The 23,893-nt window shown below is 34.5% G+C and overlaps 1 pseudogene; it reads right to left on the bottom strand.

Annotated features, from left to right (window-relative positions):
- Positions 1-9,466: 9,466 nt before the first annotated feature.
- Positions 9,467-15,979, bottom strand: LOC110288371 (annotated as a pseudogene).
- Positions 15,980-23,893: the final 7,914 nt, after the last annotated feature.

Raw genomic sequence — 23,893 nt, 5'->3', positions numbered from 1 at the left:
GAGGAGCTAGAGAAAGTATCCAAGGAGCTATAGAGATCTGCAACCCTCTAGGTGCATCATCTTTGAATAAACATAGACGTGGAAGTTCTCTACTGTATTTGTGTTGGGGGGCTCATATCAGCTGGTGTATGTTCTCTGTTTGGTGGCCTAGTGTTTGAAAGATCTTGGAGAGTCCAGATTAATTAAGACTGCTGGTCCTCCTAGTGGATCTCTCTTCTCAGCTTCTTTCAGCCTTCCCTAATTCAACAACAGAGGTCAGCTGCAATTCCCAGCAACCACATCTTGGCTCACAACCATCTGTAATGGGATCAGATGTCATCTTCTAGTGTGTCTGAAGACAGCTACAGGACTCATTTACATTAAAAAATGAAGAAAAAAACCTTAAAATTTGAGATTGTTAATAGTCCTAAGTGGGCATATGTGGGTGTACTTTACAGCCAATTGTGGTGGTGCATGCCAGTAGGATTTGTTGAAGGAGGCAGAGGCAGGAGGATCACAAGTTCAAGGCCAAATATTCACACTTCATTCTGAAGCAACCTATGATTAGTGTAAAATTTGTCATAGATATTTAAAATTGCCTAATGGATCTTCAATAGAATATACTTAATCTTCTTCGTGTTAGAAATATAAGAGAATAAGCTTTACCTTTTAATGCTCTTGTCTTTCTTTTTAAAAAAATTATATTTAATTGGATATTTCATGTATTTACATTTTAAACTAGCCCCTTTCCTGGTTTCCCATCCAGAACTCCCTCTCCCACCTATCCTGCTTCTATGAGGATGCTCCCCTTCCCACCTACCCACCGTCACCTCACCACCATAGCATTTCTAAACTAGAGAATTTAGCCTTCACAGGACCAAGGACTTCTCCTTCTATTGATGCCAGATAAGGCATCCTCTACTACATATAGGGCTGAAGACATGAGTCCCTCCATGTGTACTCTTTGGTTGGTGGGTTAGTCCCTGGGAATTCAGGGGGGTCTGGTTGGTTGATATTGTTGTTCTTCCTATGGGGTAGCAAACCCTTTCAGCTCTTCAAGTCCTTTATCTAACTCCTCTATTGAGGACCCCATGCTCAGGCCAATGGTTGGCTGTGAGCATCTGCCTCTGTATTTGATAGACTCTAGCGGAGTCACTCAGAAGATTGCTATAACAGGCTCCTGTCAGTAAGCACTTCTTGGTATCTGCAATAGTGTCTGGGTTTGGTGTCTGTATATGGGATGGATCCCCAAGTGGAGCAGCATCTGAATGACCTTTTTTTTTTTTTAATTTTATTTTAAAAAATTTATTTATTTGTTTATTTATTTATTTATTTACTTACTTAGTTACTAACTTACTTACTAATTTACTTACTTACTTACTTACTTATTTAGACAGAGTATGTGTGAAGTTTGCTCTCTCCTTCTACTACATTGATTCTGATGTTTACACTCTGGACTTCAAGTTTGACAACAAGTACCTTTTCTATTGGGCCATCTTGAAGGGCCTGAAAGCATTTACACACATAAACACACACACACACACACACACACACACACACACACACACACACACACACACAAAATATATTTTCATTTATACCTTGAGCATTTTAATCCAATCAAGTTGACAATCATAATTCACAATCTCGAATACACTAAGCTACGAGACTGAAGTGTTCCATCAATTAAAAGACAGAGTCCCTTCAGTAATAAAATGTGGAATCAACAGTTTCTCTTGATTTTTTTCTCTCAGGTGACTCTTTGGGGCAGGTCCACTTGGGAGAGCATGTGCCTCAGAGATAGCAGAGCTTTTGGTACAGGGTCCTATGGGCCTGCATCTGCACACAGGAGGTGAGGCTAACATCCAGCCCTCTGTGTGCCTTCCCAGCCTAAGGGGATCTTGCCTCCAGGAAGTGTCTGACCCTGGGAATCTGGTGAGGTCATCATTTTCTCTCCAGTGAATCTCTAAGGCTGGTCTACTCAGGAGCACACAGGCCACAAAAGCAGCAGAACAGCTGGGACAGGGTTCTATGGACCTATATCTGCACCCAGGAGGCTGAGCTGATCCTCAGGCCTCAGTGCACCCTGCCAGAGGAGAGCTTGCCTCCAGGAAGTGTCAGATCTTGGCACTTAGGTGAGACCAACATTTTCTCTCTGGTGACTCTCTAAGGCAGGTCTACTAAGGAGCACATTGTCAGCAGAAGCAGCAGAGCAGCTGGGACAGGTTCCTATGTGCCTACATACACAGCCAGGAGGTAGGACTGTTCCGTGTCCCTCTGTGCACTGGAGAGATCTGGTCTCCCAGGTTGGCTGACGCAGGCTCACAGACTCACAGGAGGAAAAAGCTCCAGCTAGAGATAGCAAGAACATCTAACACCAGAGATTATCAGATGGCAAAAGGCAAACACAAGAATCTTAACAACAGAAACCAAGAATACTTGGCATCATCAGAACCCAGTACTCTGACCACAGCAAGTCCTCAATACCACAACACACTAGAAAAGTTAGAGTCATATTTAAAATAATTCTCATGATGCTGGTAGAGGATTTTAAGGACATTAAAAACTCCTGTAAAGAAATACAGGAGAACACAGCTAAACAGGTAGAAGCCCTTAAAGAAGAAACACAAAAATCCCTTAAAGAATTCCAGGAAAACACAATGAAATGGGTGAAGGAATTGAATAAAATCATCCAGGTTCTGAAAATAGAGGTAGAAACAATAAAGAAATCACAAAGGGAGACAACTCTGAAGAGAGAAATTCTAGGAAAGAAATCAGGAGTCATAGACGCAAGCATCACCAACAGAATACAAGAGATGGAAGAGAGAATCTCAGGTACTAAAGATTCCTTAGAAAACATTGACACAACAATCAAAGAAAATGCAAATTGCAAAATGCAAAAAGATCCTCACTCAAAACAAGGACACAATGAAAAGTCCAAGCCTAAGGATAATAGGCATAGATGAGAATGAAGATTTTCAACTTAAAGGGCCATTAAATATCTTTATCTTCAACAGAATTATAGAAGAAAATTTCCCTAACCTAAAGAAAGAGATGCCCATGAACATACAAGAAGCCTACAGAACTTCAAATAGACTGGACTAGAAGAGAAATTCCTCCCAGCACATAATAATCAAAACACCAAAAGCACTTAACAAAGAAAGAATATAAAAAGCAATAAGGGAAAAAGGTCAAGTAACATATAAAGGCAGACCTATTAGAATTATACCAGACTTCTCACCAGAGACTATGAAAGCCAATAGATCCTGGACAGATGCCATACAGACCTAAGGGAGCAGAAATGCCAGCCCAGAAGGTATACCCAGCAAAACTCTCAATTTCCACAGACAGAGAAACCAAAGTATTCCATGACAAAACAAAATTTGCACAATATCTTTCCATAAATTCAGCCCTTCAAAGGATATTAAAGGGAAAATTCCAACACAAGTAGGGAAACAACTAAACCATAGAAAATACAAGAAAGCAATCTTTCAACAAACCTAAAAGAAGATAGGAAAATGAACAGAATCCCAATTCCAGCAACAAAAATAACAGGAAGCAACAATTACTTTTTTTTAGTATCTCTTAATATCAATGGACTCAATTGCCCAATAAAAAGACATACACTAACAGATTGGCTACATAAAAAGGATCCAACATTTTGCTGCATACAGGAAATACACCTCAGGGACAAAGACAGACACTACCTCAGAGTAAAATGCTTGAAAACAATTTTTCAAGCATAAGGTCCGAAGAAACAAACTGGAGTAGCAATTCTAATATCGGGTAAAATTGACTTCGAACCAAAGTTATAAAAATAGACAAGGAGGGGCACTTCATACTCATCAAAGGTAAAATCTACCAAGATGAACTCTCAATTCTAAATATCTATGCTCCAAATACAAGGGCAGCCACATAATTAAAGAAACTTTAGTAAAGCTCAAAGCACACATTGCACAACACACACTAATAATGGGAAACTTCAACACCTCACTCTCAGTAATGGACAGATCCTGGAAACAGAAACTAAACAGAGACATATTGAAATTAACAAAAGTTATAAAACAAATAGATTTAACCAATATCTATAGAACATTTTATCCTAAAACAAAAGGATACACCTTCTTCTCAGCACCTCATGGTACCTTCTCCAAAATTTACCATATAATGGGTCAGAAGACAGGCCTTAACAGATACAAAACTATTGAAATTATCACATGTATTTTATCAGATCACCACGGACGAAGGCAGATCTTTAATAACAACTTCAATAATAGAAAGCCCACATACATGTGGAAGATGAATAACACTCTACTCAATGATAACTTGATCAAGGAGCAATTAAAGAAAGAAATTATTGACTTTTTAGAGGGTAATGAAAATGAATCCATGACATACAAAAACTTATGGCAAACAATGAAAGCAGTCCTAAAAGGAAATCTCATAGCTATTACTGCCTCCAAAAAGAAATTGGAAAAAGCATACACTAGCAGCTTGACAACACATATAAAAGCTATAGAACAAAAGGAAGCAAATTCACCTAAGAGGTGTAGATGGCATAAAATAATCAAACTCAGGGCTGAAATCAACAAGTGGAAACAAAAAGAACTATAAAAAGAATCAACCAAACCAGGATTTGGTTCTTTGAGAAAATCAACAAAGTAGATAAACCCTTAGCAATACAAACTAGAGAGAACTGCTACAGTATCCAAATTAACAAAATTAGAAATAAAAAGGGAGACATAACAACAAAATCTGAGGCAATCCAAGAAATCATCAGACCTTACTATAAAATGCTGTCTAAAACAAAACTGGGAAATCTGGATGAAATGGACAATTTTCTCGACAGATACCAGGTACCAAAGTTAAATCAGGATCAGATTAATGATCAAAGGACTATTCATATCCTCAAAAGAAATAGAAGCTGCCTTTAATAGTCTCCCAACCAAAAAAAAATCCCAGGACCAGATATGTTAATTTCGGAGTTATATCAGACCTTCAAATAAGACCTAATTCCAATACTCCTAAAATATTCCACAAAATAGAAACATGCACATATGAAAATAGTGAAGCATGTGTCGTTATTACCAGTTGGAACATTTTCTGGGTATATGCCCAAGAGAGGTATTGCTGGATCTTCCAGTAGCACTATGTCCAATTTTCTGAGGAACCGCCAGACTGATTTCCAGCGTGGTTGTACCAACTTGCAATCCCACCATCAATGGAGGAGTGTTCCTCTTTCTCCACATCCTCTCCAACATCTGCTGTCACCTGAGATTTTGATCTTAGCCATTCTGACTGGTGTGAGGTGGAATCTCAGGGTTGTTTTGATTTGCATTTCCCTTNTTTTTTGTGCTTCTCAGCCCTTTGGTATTCCTCAGTTGAGAATTCTTTGTTTAGCTCTGTACCCCATTTTTAATGGGGTTATTTGAATTTCTGAAGACCAGCTTCTTGAGCTCTTTGTGTATATTGAATATTAGTCCCCTAACATATTTAGAATTGGTAAAGATATTTCCCAATCGGTTGGATGCCTTTTTGTCTTATTGACTGGGTCCTTTGCCTTATAGAAGCTTTCCAATTTTATGAGGTCCCATTCATTAATTCTTGATCTTACAGCACAAGCCATTGGTGTTCTGTTCAGGAAAATTTTCCATGTGTCCATATGTTCCAGGCTCTTCCCCACTTTCTCCTCTATAAGTTTCAGTGTCTCTGGTTTTATGTGGAGTTCTTTAATCCACTTAAACATGAGCTTTGTACAAGAGATAAGAATGGATCCACTTTCATTCATTTACATGCTAACCTTCATTTCAGCCAGCACCATTTGGTGAAAATTCTGCCTTTTTTTCACTAGATGGTTTTAGTGCCTTTGTCAAAGATCAAGTGACCATAGGTGTGTGGGTTCAATTCTGGATCTTCAATTCTATTCCATTGATCTACCTGTCTTTCACTGTACCAGTACAATGCAGTTTTGTTTGTTTGTTTGTTTGTTTTTGTTAGTTTTTGTTTTTTTCACAATTGCTCTGTGTACAGCTTAAGGTCAGGGATGGTGATTCCACCAGAGGTTCTTTTATTGTTGACAATAGTTTTTGCTATCCCAGGTATTTTTGTTATTCCAGATGAATTTGCAAATTGCCCTTTCTAAGTCTGTGAACAATTGAGTTAGAATTTTCATAGAGATTGCTTTGAATATGTACATTGCTTTTGGGAAAATGGCCATTTTTTTCCTATATTAATCCTGCCAGTTCATGAGCATCGGAGAAATTTCCACCTTCTGAGATCATTTTAGATTTCTTTCTTCAGAGACTTGAAATTCTTATCATACAGAACTTTCACTTGCTTAGTTAGAGTCACACTAACATATTTTATATTATTTGTGACTATTGTGTAGGATGTTGTTTCCCTTGTTTTCTTAGCCTGTCTATCCTTTGTGTTGAGAAAGGCCAATGATTTGTTTGAGTTAATTAATTAATTAATTTATTTATTTATTTTTTGGATTTTATAGACAGGCTTTCTCTATATAGCTCTGGCTGTCCTGGAACTTACTTTGTAGACCAGGCTGGCCTTGAACTCAGAAATCTGCCTGCCTCTGCCTCCCAAGTGCTGGGATTAAAGCCATGTGCCACCAGAATCCTTGTATAGTTCTTTATGTTTCCACTTGTTGATTTTGGCCTTGAGTTTGATTACTTCCTTCCATCTACACCTCTTGGGTGAATTTATTCCCTCTTGTACTATAGCTTTTAGGTATGCTGTCAAGCTGCTAGTATATGTTTTCTCCAGTTTTTTTTTTTTTTTTTTTTTTTTTTTTTTTTTCTTAGAGGCACTCAGAGTTTTCCTCTGAGGACTGCTTTCATTGTGTCCCATAAGTTTGGGTATGTGTGGCTTAATTTTCTTTAACCTCCATAAAGTCTTTTTTTTCTTCATTTTTTTCTTCACTAAGTTATCATTTAGTAGAGTGTTGTTCAGCTTCCACGTGTATGTGGGATTTCTATCATTTATGCTGTTATTGAAGATCAGCCTTAGTTCATGGTGATGTGATAGGATGAATGGGATTATTTCAATATTTTTGTATCTGTTGAGACCTGTTTTGTGACTGATTATATGGTTAATTTTGGAGAAGGTACCATGGAGTTCTGAAAAGGAGGTATATCCTTTTGTTTTAGGATAAAATGTTCGTGTGTAAGCTGACTGTCTACACTAATGTAAATTACCTGAATATATATTCATTAAGATTTCAGCAAACTTCTTGGTTCTCTAGAGTAACTTTTAGTGATTATTAGCTTTAGATTGTCACTGGAGCCTCAGAAAATGTAATAGATATTACTAATGTCCCTCTCTAAATCAGGAATTTGACAACGATATTTTTGTTCATTACTAGTTCTTTCTTTTTTGAAACAAATTTGTTTAACTCCTGTTTTCTCTGTACTCAAATAATTTCCTTACAAATACTCATGTGAAAATCTACATGAAATGAGTAGAATATGATCTGGAATATTCACATATATATACTGCAATCCATTTTAGTCTTGCTTTTTACTATTATATAAATGAAGAATTAAATGATATATCTCCATGCATTCTTTGTAATACATTTTGAAATCAATTTTCCCCTTGGTTTTTATGTAAAAATAAATATTCAATTTTAAAATAAATTATTGAGGCAACATTCAGGAAAATATATAAAAATATGTAAAATTATTTACCACAGCTAGATACAAACATTAAAAATGTAGAGCAAATAGAGCAACTTGACATTTCAATCAATATAGAATTGATTAATGAAATTATAGTACATTTACTTCATTTCTTTTCTTTTCTCTTTTCAAATGTTATATAACCATTATAGTTCTCTTTCAAGTTCAAAGATGTTTTTCATTAATAATTGTTATATATAAATCTATATGAATTTCTCATGTATAATAACACACACAAATATAGTATAAATGTGATATATATATATATATATATATATATATATATGTGTGTGTGTGTGTGTGTGTGTGTGTGAAGGTGAAAGTAATATATATATCATCTCTGTCTTCATAATTTCACCTTTGTATCTGTATTTAGGACTGAACAGTTTGGATTGGATAACCAATTAATGTGCTATTTCCTGGAGATCACTATTTACAGCTTTCTCAGCATTTCATAGTTATCTTTAGTTCTTTGTTCAGGTCATTTTTACCTAGTCATATTGATAACACTTTAAATATCTTATGTTTGAGAGATGCAAATATCCAGGAATTTTCTGATTCTCTGAGTTTTAGAATGTACTCATGTTCTCATCATCAATGTTCTCATCATCAATGAAATTTAACCCATATGTGTGGGTCTGTGTTATAGTTCTGTGAGTTTAGACTAAGCTTCAAAATTCTGCATTGTTATGACTTTCTTAAACACATGTCTTTTGCAAAAATTAAATAAAGAAAATGTTCCTTCATGTGTGGAGGGAAGATGAATTGTATGTGAGAATAAGCACATTTATTTATAATGTTTAGGGACTATGATATTTTAGTAAAATATAGGCTCTATAATTTCCTCCAGGATCCACTGTTTCTATTGCTCTTGGACATCATGGATGGATTTTCAATTGAGACATGATTTCCATCTTATTAGTCTGATTATACACCCAGCTGTAGAGTAACCAATACCACTTTTGAAAACCTACACCCTGTGATATAATAAGAAGGTAAAGAGTGATAGTGTAGTACACTGTACATCTTTCTGCAAAATAATGATGACATGGTAAATGGGTAGTAATAAAATTCAATGTTGTTACCAATTAGTGATTTTAATTGAGGAATGTATATCAAATTTTGGAAAAGTGTTGAATTTGAAATGAGTAAATGAATGATGTAGGTAGAAAGAACAAAAGTATGTGGAGTCAACTAGGCTTCAAACAGGAAGACATGAGATATATTTTGTCACATCATGAATAGGTGCTGTATATTTAACTGTAAAATGATTGTTTGAGTTGAATGACATTTGTTTTTGAGTACTAAAATCCAGTTCAAAATAATTCTACATCCTAAGTTATCATGCAAAACATTATAAAGTAATACATACTAAGTTAATTTTCAATAACTTTTCTGGTATTTTCCTTTACAAAACCATAAACATGAAGTATGATAACTTCATTAAATGTCTTAAAAGGTTCAAAAATACCATGTTATTCATTTAAAAATTGGTATACTTATAATTGAATATATAATAACATTGCAATGTGCTTATAAATCAAATTTTTAATTAATTTTATTAAAAGACATCAAGAAACTATATTAGGATGCACTTTTGAAGTAATAAAATATGTTTCTAATTCAGGAAGAGGAAAGAACATTTGTCAAGCTAATAAGCAAATTAAACCAGTAACATGAAAATAAACTCTTTACATCAAAAAAGGATGCAACATGAATTCTGATGAAATCTATCTGACATGATAAATCTGTCATGCATGTTTAGGATGATTTAGGTCATGAATTCAAAACATGTATTAAGTTGTTACTATAAATGCAAAGTTTGTTTTTTGAACAATTGTTTGTGAAATTTATTTCTTTTAATATGTGTTTTGTTCCTAATGTAATGAAAGGAGTTTTTGTCTGGTCTCAACAAGATAATGTAACACTTAGGGACAAATATGAAGCCAAGGAGGGCTGCACTGGAAGCCAAAATAGAGAAGACTTCCACAACCAACATGATTTTCCCCTTAGTACTGTAGAAGACAGGGAGGAAGGTGATCTATATACAGAAGAACACCAGCATGGTGAATGACAGAAATTTGATACATTCATTAAATATATCAGGCAGATTCCTTGAGAAGAAGACCATGGCATAACTCCCAAGTGCCAAGAAGCAGAGGTATTCCACAACATAGTGGAAAGCAACATTTGAGCCCTTGTTGCAAAAAATGATGATTTGCTCATGTTTAGTATGATCATCTTGGTCAACAAATGGAGGAGATATTACCATCCATGTTCCATGAAGAACAAGTTGAATCACGGTGCTAATAGGGATGATGTTGTTTGGGGCCCTTGATATTATTAGCCAACTCACCATTCTCCTTGGAAAAGTGGCCTTGAAAGCAATAACCACCATAATAGCTTTAGCCAACACTGTGGCAAGAGCCATAGTGAATACAACTCCAAATGTTTACTGCAGAATGCATGTCAAAGATCAGAGGAAACAGAAGGAGAGTGTGATGAGCAAAGTGACACTGGGATCTCAATAATTGGCCTTGACCATGGGCGTGTGTCTGTGTTTTACAAAGATGCCAATAACAATGGCTGTGAGTTTAGAGAATAACAGCTATGCTGGTGAGGGCCATTCTCAAGCGGTTGTCATAGGCCAGAAAGCTTTAAGCTTTCTGGAGGCAGTGGTTCTTCTCTGTATTTGCATAATGGCTTTCAGGACACTTCACATAATGACTTTCATCTGGTCAGAAATGAAGGTAATCATGAATACTTACTGAGATATTATCAACTACATGCTTACTGGGGACAATCACAGAAGTCACAAAGCATTGTTTGCTCAGGGACAAAGTATTATGCCAACTCTTGAGAATAACTCCATATTTTACTGATCATTTGCTTCCTATATATTTGTTTTAGTATTTTGTGCTGGTATATAAAAGGTTTTTATCCAGTCTCTATGTTTCTTCTACCATAGTCCTTCCTATTTATCAGTTTTCACTACAAATGTAATGCACTCACTATCTCTCCTTTTTATACTTTACTACCACTGAGTTTATTTGCTGCTACCAGTATAATTAAAAATGTTGTTTCTCTATAGATAGCAGAGGACTGCCAGTAGTTTTTCTCTACAACTGTTCTTTATACTGTTTTAATTGAAATACCCTTTTGCCTTTATTCTCTTTACTTATAAATTTTTGCTACTTTTTAGGAAATTAGTGTTTGTTTCTTGAATGTAAGTAGAATACTAAGATACATTGCATAAATCTACCTGGGCCCTTATATCACCTTAGAAAATACCTTTATAAATTGTGAATTTGACCTCTAAAACCTATATAGAAAGAAGAATATTTTTATTTTCGATAGTTTTCAGGTAATGCTGCTTTTATATATGATTCTTAAATTTACTTATCTCCTCATAATTCCTTTTATTTTCAAATTATTTTAATCCCTTGCTGGAGTCTATTTAATGAATCCTATTAAATTATTAAATACTCAAAATGCTCCCAGGGAAATCTATGCATAACATTTTGTGGCAATCATCTATTTCAGATAGAGAATTAGTGGAGAATAAAAAAATTTTAGATGAAAGCTTTTTATGCTCTATTAGAATTTTGTAAATGTTATGATTAATATAAAATGTTTGTATGTTCATTTATTGCTACATTAACAGCATACCCAAAATTTATTTTTTTAAAGATTTATTTATTTTATTTATATATGAGTATATTGTAGCTGTCTTTAGACACACCAGAAGGAGGGCATCAGATCCCATTACAGGTGGTGTGAGCCAAAATGTGGTAGCTGAGAATTGAACTCAGGACATTTGCAAGAATAGTCAATGCTCTTAACTGCTGAGCCATCTCTCCAGCCCCCATATATTTCTTAAAAACTTTAATCATCACCACACTTTGAATTTTATTTCATTAATAATATTGAATAAGCATCTCTCTAATTTAAAGGTAATACTAGCTTAATTTTCAACTTTCAATGAACAACAAATCTGAAGTGGTTAGCAATTCTTTGAACAGCATAATATTAAAATATTTTTATTAAATAGAAATATACATGTATTTTTTTCTTGGTGAGTGAATGAATGACCTTTATTACATATCATTGGATACACGGCCAAACCCATTTTGCAACAAATAGGCATGAATATATACATACACATACATACATACTGTGACAGAATGCTCACAACCTGTTTATAATTGGATTTTATTAATTATCATCACATAAATTCTATTTTAAAATTTGCAGAATTAATACCACTCTAGATTAAACTTAACCATGTACAGAATAATTGAATGTTAATTCTTTTTTTCTTTTGTGGAAGATGGCATGATTATGTCCTTTAACTATTCTTCTATGTTCTATTTAAGCTTTTAGAACTCAATATATCTTGACTGAGTTGAAATACTTTATTGATGTTATAGTTGCAAGTATTATTTCTCTTACATGGAGATGGAAAATATATAAATAATCTTACACATTCAGGAAATATAACTTCTTAATTATAGTAGATAATATATGTGCACATATATAATTATGGGTGTATGTAAATATTTATATGTGAATGTATGTATATGAACTAAAAATGATTCAATCTTCTATCCAGTATAAAACTGAGATACAATTTGATATCAGTAAACTACAAATGTGTGATTTTTAGTAATTTTATCTAAATTGATTCATAACCTAGAATGATAGGGTAGAATTACTTTTGGTTCAAATACAGTATATCCAAATTCAGGCATGTTAGGTGAAATATTTGCATTTTAGCAAAATAATGTTAGTGGTATAAGCAAAACAAAATAGAGGAATGATGTAGAGATTCAATACATACATGTGTATTGTTTATCTCTCATAGTGCTTTAGGTATTGTTTGACTCTTAACTTTTCCTAATATTTATGGTGGGTAAAGGCTTGGTTATCAGCCAAGTAATATTAAGAAGCATGGAAAATTTTTAAATTGAATCTCAGTAGGAAGTCTTGGTGATATGGAAGACAGAAGATATCACTTTGAAGGGGACTATGGAACAGCATACACTTCCCCTCGGTTATTATAAATACAGGTCCTTTTTTATCTCAAAATATGTGTAAATGTCCATGCAAAAGAAAAATGAATGTCAGCACTACTACAGTATAAGAACAATCTTCTTTAAAGCAGCAAATAACAAAGTGGTCCCTTGCAGCTCCAAAGAATTTTATATATGTAAAATATATTCTATGAGTTTATGATATACAGAAGGCTGTATCATTATAAATGTTTCATAGTCTATTTTAAATTAAGAAGCAAACTGTTCATTATCTTTCTAATGTTTTCATAGACATAAGATTGTCCCTAGGCACTGTCTTGTATATGACAATATTTGTGTACTCTGAGTTCCTAATTCCAGCATTCTGTATGTCAGTATTGCCATTAAAAGAGTTCTAAATTTCACAAATTCCAAAATGAGTGAGAAAGAAAAATGTGAATATACATCACACGTTTACAATTACTTGCCTGAAATCACCACTAATAATTCCCACCTATTATTTAGTCAACATTAAATTTAAACTTTCATTTAATAAAAATAAAATAATTCAGCAACAATCATAGCACTAAGAAAGGTGACAGTGAATCTTTCAAAAATAAGATTCATTCGTGGTTTTTATGGGACTAAATATTAAATAGTTGCATCAAGATAAGGTGATATGAGAAAGTTTTGCCAAGGAGGATTAGAAGAGAATATGGCTGAAATTTATTACTGTAATCATCCAAACAATTTTCTGCAGTTTATAAACTCAGACCTCTGTGCATTACCATGATATATTACTTTTTACCACATTGAAATTAATAGTAAACCTTTATTAATTCTCATTAAATAAAATTTATCTTACAATTAAAAATATATTTCTCCTTTATTTATTTTATTATGTAATCATAGTGTAAGATTATGAAATTCATGCTGATTTTCATGATTCCATGCCAATAGAGCTAACCTCATTTAAAGTAAAGAGTAGTAGAAATTCTCCTGTAAATTTTTAATATGAAGTTCCTGTAACATTATTTTCTCTCATATCTGTGTATAATATGTGTATGTACATGCTCTTCACATCTATAACTAATTCATGTGAGATATAGTCATTTCTAAAATCCACAGTATTGAACACTGAGATTAGTAATAGACCATGGACTCATGATAGCAGACTCTACATGAATTTTCATAATTGGAAGTGATTCATTAACTACAATACACTTTCCCTACTACTGTGTTTCTGTCATACACATTTAATGTGTTCAGAAACAGAACAAATACTCAGTCTTCAGATGCTTGAACAATTCTTATTCTGACATAGAGAATTATAAGACAAATGATATTTTCCCTAATATCAAATCCATAGTGTTCATGTAGAGGAATATGAAAAGGCATCTAAGTCATTAAAAATAATGATAATTTCAGTACCAATGATAATAACTACCAATCCCATTTTTATTAGATTTAGCCAGATATTTTATAAGTAAAATTTTCATTTAAAGACCTTTATTATTATACTGTCTTAGTTATTGTTATATTGTTGTGAACAGAGTTAATGAAGCATACCTACTAAGAAAGTGTTTTATTGGAGGGTTCACTTATCATTTCAGTGGGTTAGTCAATTTCCATAATAGCAAGAAGAACAGAAGCAGCCAGGAAAGTACTAAACTGGATTTGATATAATATTTATTTACTTATTTTATGCTAATCACATAAATTAGTCTCTCTTTATCTTTCTCTCTCTACACACACACACACACACACACACAGAGAGAGAGAGAGAGAGAGAGAGAGAGAGAGAGAGAGAGAGAGAGAGAGAGAGAGAGAGAGAGAGAGAGAGAGAGAGAGAGAGAGAGAGAGAGAGAGAGAGAGAGAGAGAGAGACTTACATCCTAATTTGAAGGCAGGAAGCAGAAGCAAAGAAAAAGACCAGATGTAGTTTGGATTTAAAACCTCAAAGTTTGCCTGTAGTGACACACCTCATAATATTTTCTAAAAAGTCAATTAACAATATAAAACTTCTGTAAAATTCCTATCTAAGAGAGACTAGAGGGGAAAAAAAAAAAAGACCTGAAATATTCAGGTACAAGAAAACGCTCTTTTCTGGACACATTGTGCAGTTGTATTTACAAATTTATAGCATTTAAGATAATGCAGTAGATGTGTTCAGATTTAAACCAGACAAAATTCTAGCATCAAAAGTATTGGTTGCCATGAAGACACAGCCCCAGAAAGAGAACTAATTGGATTTGATAGCTATTGGGAGGGGAGTCAGTTTTATTTTAACAGAATTCCCAAGAGTTGATGAGCATCACAGACACTATTAGTTATGTAAATTATACATATCTAAATGTGAGTTTTTATAAAATAGATGAATGGATATATAAGGATTGGTAGGTGTGGATATCATCAAAATACATTGTGAAATTAAAAAAAATAATACAAATGAGAAAAAACTCTTTAATTTTCATCAAAATATACTTTTTTATTTTCTTTGTGTATTTACCATATTTTAGGGTTCTAAAGAAACACAAAGAAAAGCACATTTTTGAAACACCTCCTTACCTGTGTCTTTTAACATGAGCTCTGAGCCGGGCAGTGGTGGTGCATGCCTTTAATCCCAGCACTTGGGAGGCAGAGGCATGCAGATTTCTAAGGTCGTGGCCAACCTGGTTTACAGAGTGAGTTCCAGGCCAGGCCAGGGCTATACAGAGAAACCCTGTCTTGAAAAAAACAAAAACAGAACAAAACAAACAAACAAAAAAAACCAAAACAACAACAACAAAAATGAGCTCTGAATAGTCAAAATGAAGGTAAAACAGATCTGACCCTTGCATGTGCCTTAGAAGTGATAGAATTACACTGTGAAGTACATAAATATTAAATACTTTATTCATTTTTGCTACAAGGCACACAGAAATAAATTACTATTAAATCCAGGAGAAAATATTTTTCTGCCACTATCAACATTGACAGTGCATGAAATATTTAAATCAAATATAATATGTAATGGTTATGGTGAGCTATTTCAAGAAAATGATAATAAATTGTGACTTTTAAGATCTAAAACAGAGTAAAGAAATCATTTATCTCTTACTTCTATTCACACCAGTTATATTTCCCAGGGTATTGTTGAATCCTGTGGAGAAACGAGGAAGTTTCTGCATTTACCTGTCTCATTGGAAATCTCATTATATGTACAAGGTGTGCAATTGTAGCAGTAGACTGACTTACACTCTAAGGTGAATTTCCTGAATCTAGACTCTTAACTCTCACTGCAAACAGACTGAGGGCTCTATGTACAATTTAAAAAAAAAAAATGCTATCAAATACAACCAATTTTCAAGTATTCTTGAAAATAGAGAAAATTGTTGGTATTATTATGCCCTTCATATGCAAACAACTTTAACGACTTGACAGAAGATTTTAGCAGTGTTGGAGAAACTGAAATATTAATGAGTCAGGGACATTTTTGAGAAAGGTAGGTTACAGGGATCCTGATATAGAAAGGCATGTGGTCTTTTAAGGCTGATGCTATCTATGTATTTACTGACTACTTGGTTGAGTAGCTTAAATTCCACTTTGATTGTGAATCTTTTTTTTCCTTCATTAACTATATTAATATTTAAATTTAAAACATGTTCTGTCTTGTCAAATAGCTACAGCTTGGAGTTCACTAGGAAATTCAATACATGTACAATAATTTCAAAAGGAGGCACATTAGCTCCTTCAATTCACTTCACATGGGATTCAAATGGCCCTCACATATATCAGTTTTGAGTTCTTACAAATGCAAGCAAAAAGAGAAAGAGCTTGTACTTACATTCTCTCCAAAATTTCTTCACATGATCTGAAAATTTAACCTATAATGCAATATTTGATCAGTAAATATGAAAGCACACAATATAGTGAATTTCAGGCTATAAAATAAACAAAAATATTGAATAAATAAAAATTCCTCCATTGCATGGAGACAGATAAAATCTACCAGCCTTGGATACCTTTCAAAAGGATAACAGAAAATGGTATGATAAAATATTTTGAAAGTAATTAGATATCATAAAAATATAGTGATCAAAGAGAAGTTTAAGATATTACAGTAACAAAGAAAGAAATAGAGACTTTATACATTTAATGGAAATGATGCCACAACACACCAAAACTTATGGGACACAATGAATCAGTCCTAAGAAGAAAACTCATAGCTGTGAATGCTTCCAAAAAGTAAGGGGAGAGAGCATATACTAGCAGCTTTACAGCACACCTGAAATCTCTAGAACCAAAAGAAGCAAATTCACCTAAGAGGAGTTGACTGTAGGAAATAATCAAACTCAGAGCTGAAATCAACCAAGTGGAAACAAAAACAAGGATCTGGTTCCTTGAGAAAATCAACAAAATAGATAGAAGGGTTCTTCTTTTTTTATTACTAACTAGAGGGCACAGGGACAGGATCCTAATTGAAAAAATCAAAAATAAAAAGGAGACATAACAACAGGAACCACAAAAATCCAAAAAGTCATCATATCACATTACAAAAGCCTATATTCAACAAAATTGGAAAACCTGGATGAAATGCACAATTTACTAGAAAGATACCAGATACCAAAGTTAATTCAGGATCAGATTAAGGATCAAAACAGTCCCATATCCCCTAAAGAAATAGAAGCAGTCACTAATAGTCTTCCAACCCCAAAAAAAGCTCAAGAGCAGATGGGTTTAATGAAGAGTACTATCAGACATTCAAGAAGACGTTATACAAATACTACTCAAACTATTCCACAAAATATAAAAAGAAGGTACTCTACCTAAATCGTTCTATTCGGCCACAATTACTCTGATACCTAAACTACACAATGACCAACAAAGAAAGAAAACTTCAAACCAATTTCCCTTATGAATATTGATGGAAAAATAATTAAATTCTTGCAAACCAAATCCAAGAACACATCAAAACAATCATCCATCATGATCAAGTAGGCTTCATCCCAGGGATGCAAGGATGCTTCAACATACAACAATCCATCAATGTAATGCCATATATACACAAACTCAAAGAAAAAAACAGATGATCATCTCATTAAATGCTGAGAAAGCATTTGACAAAATTGAGCAACCGTTCATGATAAAAGTCTTGGAAAGATCAGTATTCAAGGCCTATACCTAAAAATAATAAAATCAATATACAGCAAACTAGTAGCCAACATCAAACTTAATGGGGAGAAACTTGAAGCAATCCCACTAAAATCAGGGAGTAGACAAGCCTGTCCACTCTCACCTTACCTATTCAATACAGTATTTTAAGTCCTAGCCAGAGCAATTAGACAACAAAAGGAGATCAAAGGGATACAAATTAGAAAGGGAGAAGTCAAAATATCACTATTTGCAGATGATACAATAGTATAGATAAATTCCACCAGAGAACTCCTAAACTGGGTAAACAACTTCAGAGAAGGAGTTGGTTTTAAATTTAACTCAAACAAGTCAGTGGCCTTTCTCTAAACAAATGATAAAAAGGCTGGAAAAAAAGGGAAACAGCATCCTTCAAAACAGTCACAAATAATATACAATTCGTTGGTGTGACTCTAACTAAGCAAGTGAAATATCTATATGATATGAACTTCAAGTCTCTGAAGAAGGAAATCAAAGAAGATATCAGAAGATGGAAAGATCTCCCATGTTCATGGACTTGAAGGACTAATATAGGAAAAATGGCCATCTTTCTTAAAGCAATGTACATATTCAAAGCAATCACCATGAAAATTCCAACTTAATTCTTCACAGAGTTAGAAAAGGCCATTTGCAAATTAATCTGGAATAACAAAAAAACCTGGGATAGCAAAAACTATTTTCAACAATAAAAGAACCTCAGGTAGAATAACCATCCCTGACATGAAGCTGTATACCTCAGAGCAATTGTGAATAAAAACTGCATGGTACTGGTACAGTTACAGACACTTCAATCAATGAATTAGAATTGAAGAGCCAGAAGTAAACCCACACAACTATGGTCACTTGATATTTGACAAAGGAGCTAAAACTATCCAGTAGAAAAAAGACAGCATTTTTAACAAATAGTGCTGGCTCAAATGGTGGTTAGTATGTAAAATAATGCAAATTCATCCATTCTTATCTCCTTGTAAAATGCTCAAGTCTAAGTGGATTAAGGACCTCCACATAAAACCAGAGACACTGAAGCTTATAGAGGAGAAAGTGGGGAAGAGCCTTGAACATCTGAGCAGAGGGGGAAAAGTCCTGAACAGAACACCAATGGCTTGTTGTAAGATCAAGAACTGAAAAATGGGACCTCATAAAATTGGAAAACTTCTGTAAGTCAAAGGATACTGTCTATAGAATAAAACGGCAACCAACAGATTGCGAAAATATCTTTACCAATCCTAAATCTGACAGAGGGCTAATATCCAATATATACAAAGAAATCCTGAAGTTACACTCCAGAGAACCAAATAACACTATTTAAAAATGGGATACAGAGCTAAACAAAGAATTCTTAACTGAGGAATACCAAATGGCTGATAAGTAAGTAAAAAATGTTCAACAATCTTAGTCATCAGGAAATACAAATCAAAACAACCCTAAGAATCTATCTCATACCAGTCAAAATGGCTAAGATCAAAAACTAAGTTGATAGCAGATGCTGGTGTGGATGTGGAGTAAGAGTATCACTTCTCCATTGCTGGTGTGATTGCAAGCTTATACAACCACTGTGGAAATCAGTTTGGTGTTTCCTTAAATACCTGGGCATAGAAATAATGCCAGATCCAGCAATACCACTCCTGGGCATATACCCATAAGATGCTCCAACATGTGATAAAGACAAATACTCCACTATATTCATATCAGCCTTATTTAAAATAACCAGAAACTGGAAAGAACCCAAATGTTCATCACCAGAGGAATGGATACAGAAAATATGGTACGTTAACACAATGGTACTACACAGCAATTAAAAACAATGAATTTATGAAATTCTTAGACAAATGGATGGATCTGGAGGATATCATCCTGAGTGAGGTAATGCAGTCATAGAAGAAGTCACTAGATATGTACTCACTGATAAGAGGATATTAGCCCAGAAACTTAGAATACCTAAGATACAATTTGCAAAACACATGAAACTCAAGAAGAAGGAAGACCAAAGTGTTGATACTTCAATCCTTCTTAGAAGGGGGAACAAAATTCTCATGGAAGAAGTTATAGAGACAAAGTTCAGAGCAGAGACTGAAGGAATGACCATACAGAGACTGCCCCAACTTAAGAGCCATCCCATATACAATCACCAAACCCAGACATTATTGTGGATGCCAACAAGTGTTTGCTGACAAGAGGCTGATATAGCTTTTCCTGAGAGGCTCTGCCAGTGTTTGACAAATAGAGAATTGGGCAAAGCCGTCCATTTGACAGAGCACAGGGTCACCAATGAAAGAGCTAGAGAAAGTACCAAAGGAGTTGAAGGGCTTTACAGCCCCATAAGAGGAACCACAATATGATATAACCAGTATCCCCGTAGCTCCCTGGGACTAAACCACCAATCCCCCAGCCCCCCCCCCCAAAAAAAATACACATGGTGGGACTCATGACTCTAGCTGAATATATAGCAGAGTATGGCCTAGTTGGTCATCAATGGGAGGAGTGGTCCTTGGTCCCGTGAAGGTTCTATGCCCTAGTGTAGGGTAATGCCAGGGCCAGGAAGCAGGTTTGGATGGGTTGGTGAGCAGGGAGAGAAGGTGAGGTAGAGGGGGGTTTCGGGGGGAAACCAGGAAAGGGAATAACATTTGAAATGTAATTAAATAAAATTTCTTAAAAAAAAAGAAAAATAGAACTAACTAAGGCCTGAATGAGAAAATATTGTTAAAAAAGATATTAACAATATATGGATTTAGTATCTCCTTTAAATGGGATTTTAAATATAACAAACATTTGACTTCGAGACTGAGCAGGTTCCCTGGACAGATCTTGGGCATTGGTTCAATAATGAGTCCCACAACACCCAGAAGAATCTCAACTTCCATGTGCTCTAACATGCCAAGATAACAGGACTTCAGGATCCATAAGGAAGCTTGACTCCCTGGAGCTCTGACACACACACAGGATAGCAGGATCCCAAGATTCCAGAATGATAGGAACACAGAGACACCTGGAATCTGAGGAATTCCCCCATAACCAAGGATCAAAGGAGGGACAGGCTGAGAGAGCAAGGGCAGGTTATCATTAAAGATAAAAAGGTAGCAAGAAACAAGTGCATGAACATAAGCAACAGAAATCAAAGTTCGTTGGCATCATCACAACTCGGTTTTCCCACCATAGCAAGATCTGGATATCCTATCATACCAGAAAAAACAAGATTCTGATTTAAAATCGCTTCTCATGTTGATGATAGAGGACTTTAAGTAGGACATAAATGACTCCCTTAAAGAAATACAGGATAACACAGGTAAACAGGTAGAAATCCTTAAACAGAAAACACAAAATTCCTGAAGAAAGCACAACCAAAAAGGTGAAGGAATTGAACAAAACCAAACAGCATCTAAAAATGGAAATGGAAACAATAAAGAAAACACAAAGGGAGACAACCCTGGAGGTAGAAAACCTAGGAAAGAGATCAGGAGTCATATACACAAGCATCCCCAACAGAAAACAATAGATAGAAGAGAGAACATCTGTTGCAGAAGATTCCATAGAAAACATTGACACATCAGCCAAAGAAAATGCAAAATACAAAAAGGCTCCTAATCCATAACATCCAGGAAATCCAGGACACAATAAGAAGATCAAACCTAAAGATAATAAGTATAAAAGAGAGTGAAGATCCCCAACTTAAAGGGCCAGTAAATATCTTCAACAAAATCATAGAAGGAAACTTTCCTAACCTAAAGGAAATGGTGCCCAGGAACATACAACAAGCCTACAGAACTCCAAATAGACTAGACCAAAAAAGAAATTCCTCCCATCATATAATAACCAAAACACCAAAGGCACAAAACAAAGAAAGGATATTAAAAGCTGTAAGGGGAAAATGTCAAGTAGCATATAAAGGCAGACCTATCATAATTACACCAGACTTCTCACCAGAGATTATGAAATCTAGAAGATTCTGGGCAGATTTCATGCAGACCCTACGAGTACACAAATGACAGCCCATGCTACTCTATCCAGAAAAAGTCTCAATTACCATAGATGGAGACACCAAGATATTACATGACAAAAACAAATTTACACAATATCTTTCCATAAATCCAGCCCGACATCATGGAGAGACTATTCTAGACAGCAACTTGTAAAAAAAAAAAAAAAAAAAAATGCCTGACATGAGAGACTGATGTGCTCTAAACTTAACTACATGTGAACCATTTGACTGTGGCATAGCAACTCTAATGAGTAGAATAAGAGATTTTGACAAACTATAAATGCTACACAGGATCTGGGACCAATGTTAAAATTACAATTATATGGACTTGAGATTGAGGACTTAGTAAATATCAGGGCAGTTATAATGATAATTTGAACAGACTTTTGGAATTCAACATGGCCACCTCAAAAGTATCTATACTTCTCCTGGGGATTGGGACATTGTCTGAGATAAAACAAAGGCTAAAATGAGTAATCCTTATCTCTATGAAGAGGAAGTCCTGTCCCTTCCTTTAAGATAGGCGTAGTACCTATTGCCTTGTGAAGGTTAGTGCTGGCTACTAGGACTTATCCATGATTTCCTGGAAGACAGTTTAGTCAAATTAGAATTACTGCTTTCCCTTTAACCCACAAAGTGATTATGTTTCTTCATTGTGCTTATTCTCATGGTCAATTAAGTAGCCTGTATCATCATGGACTGGTTCTGATTAAATGTTTGTTTTCATGATAAGAGAGTTTTAATTAAAAACCCTTATTTTAAATTTCTACATTTATAAAAGCTACTCTTATAAACTGTTAGTAATAACTAAGAAATCAAGTTGAAAATCAGTAACTTTATAAATGATCAATCCTTTAGTCCACTCAGAACTACTATTGTAGTTATGCACATAATATATGCACTTACTTACATGAATAAGCCTAACATTGTCTGCTGTATGGGTTTTCCAGCATAAACTTTGGACAATTAATAAGAAACAAGCACATTTTTTTCCATTTAGATAGACTTTAAATAGATACACACTTCAGAGTTCTTCAGATGGGACATTTAAGATATTTTATTTAAAAAAAAAAACTTTTTGTGATACAAAGATCCATCAAGGTAAGGCAGCAATATGTATCTCCTCAAAAGAAGACGGTGGGCAAATATTCGTCTTCACTTTGAGTTTGCTACAAAAGTGTCAAAACTGACTACTAGGATGTAAAGTACCCTTTACCTTGACTGATGACAGTACAAAGTCCAAAATGTTGACAGGCAAAATACTGGATAACCCGAAGTCTCCTAGGCAAGGTAGAACATTCCTCCAAACTTTCTTCTTCAATGTAAGGTTACTCAGAACTTCTGGACCTGGCTGCCAAAGATGGATGTGCCCACTGCTATAGAAAAACGTTGTTTGACTGTCCAAGTAGCCAGTACATCTCTGTCATTCTTTTTAACACATAAGCTCCTTGGTCTGCACAGTTTGCTTGCAGGTAAGATGTATCCCTCTCAGATCTTTGATGGGTTTGAAACCTAGATTAATGATAGACTTCATAAGTCTAAATCTAAATATTAATCAGCAAAGTTCAGATAATATAATAATAGTCACAAGTCCCAAATCTAAACTTTCATTTGCTTTCCTTCTAGTGAAAAACTTTAAATGCACTTTTTGTTGTTCTCTTAAGCAAAATCCCTCTAGAGAATGCTGGATGCAACAAAGTAGGATAGAGTGTAGAAATACTTTGTCAAAAGTGGTTAAATACAAATGAAGTGGAAATTTTAACAGTAATTGTTATTCTCACAGTTCTAATAAGATTTCTTATTTTATATAGTTTACAGATATTACAGATAAAGCCCCTTTCTTGGACTAAAGAAGGAAATGTTGGGATAAGCTACACCCATGCATATTGTGTAAACTGATTGGAAGTTTTTTCCATAATTTACACGTTAGTTGCCACCTAAATCTCTGTAATACATTAATTTGGGGTGGTTATACTTGCTACACTTTCTTTTTAGCCTTTCCCTTTTTCACTTAGTTGGCCTAATCTTATGCAAACTGTGGGGATTAGCCGAAATTGTTTTTCC

This window comes from Mus caroli, unplaced genomic scaffold (genome assembly GCF_900094665.2).
Source record: "Mus caroli unplaced genomic scaffold, CAROLI_EIJ_v1.1 scaffold_6849_1, whole genome shotgun sequence".
Lineage (NCBI taxonomy): Eukaryota > Metazoa > Chordata > Mammalia > Rodentia > Muridae > Mus > Mus caroli.
Note: the sequence above shows the minus strand (reverse complement) of the source record. Positions and strands in the feature narration are given on the sequence as shown.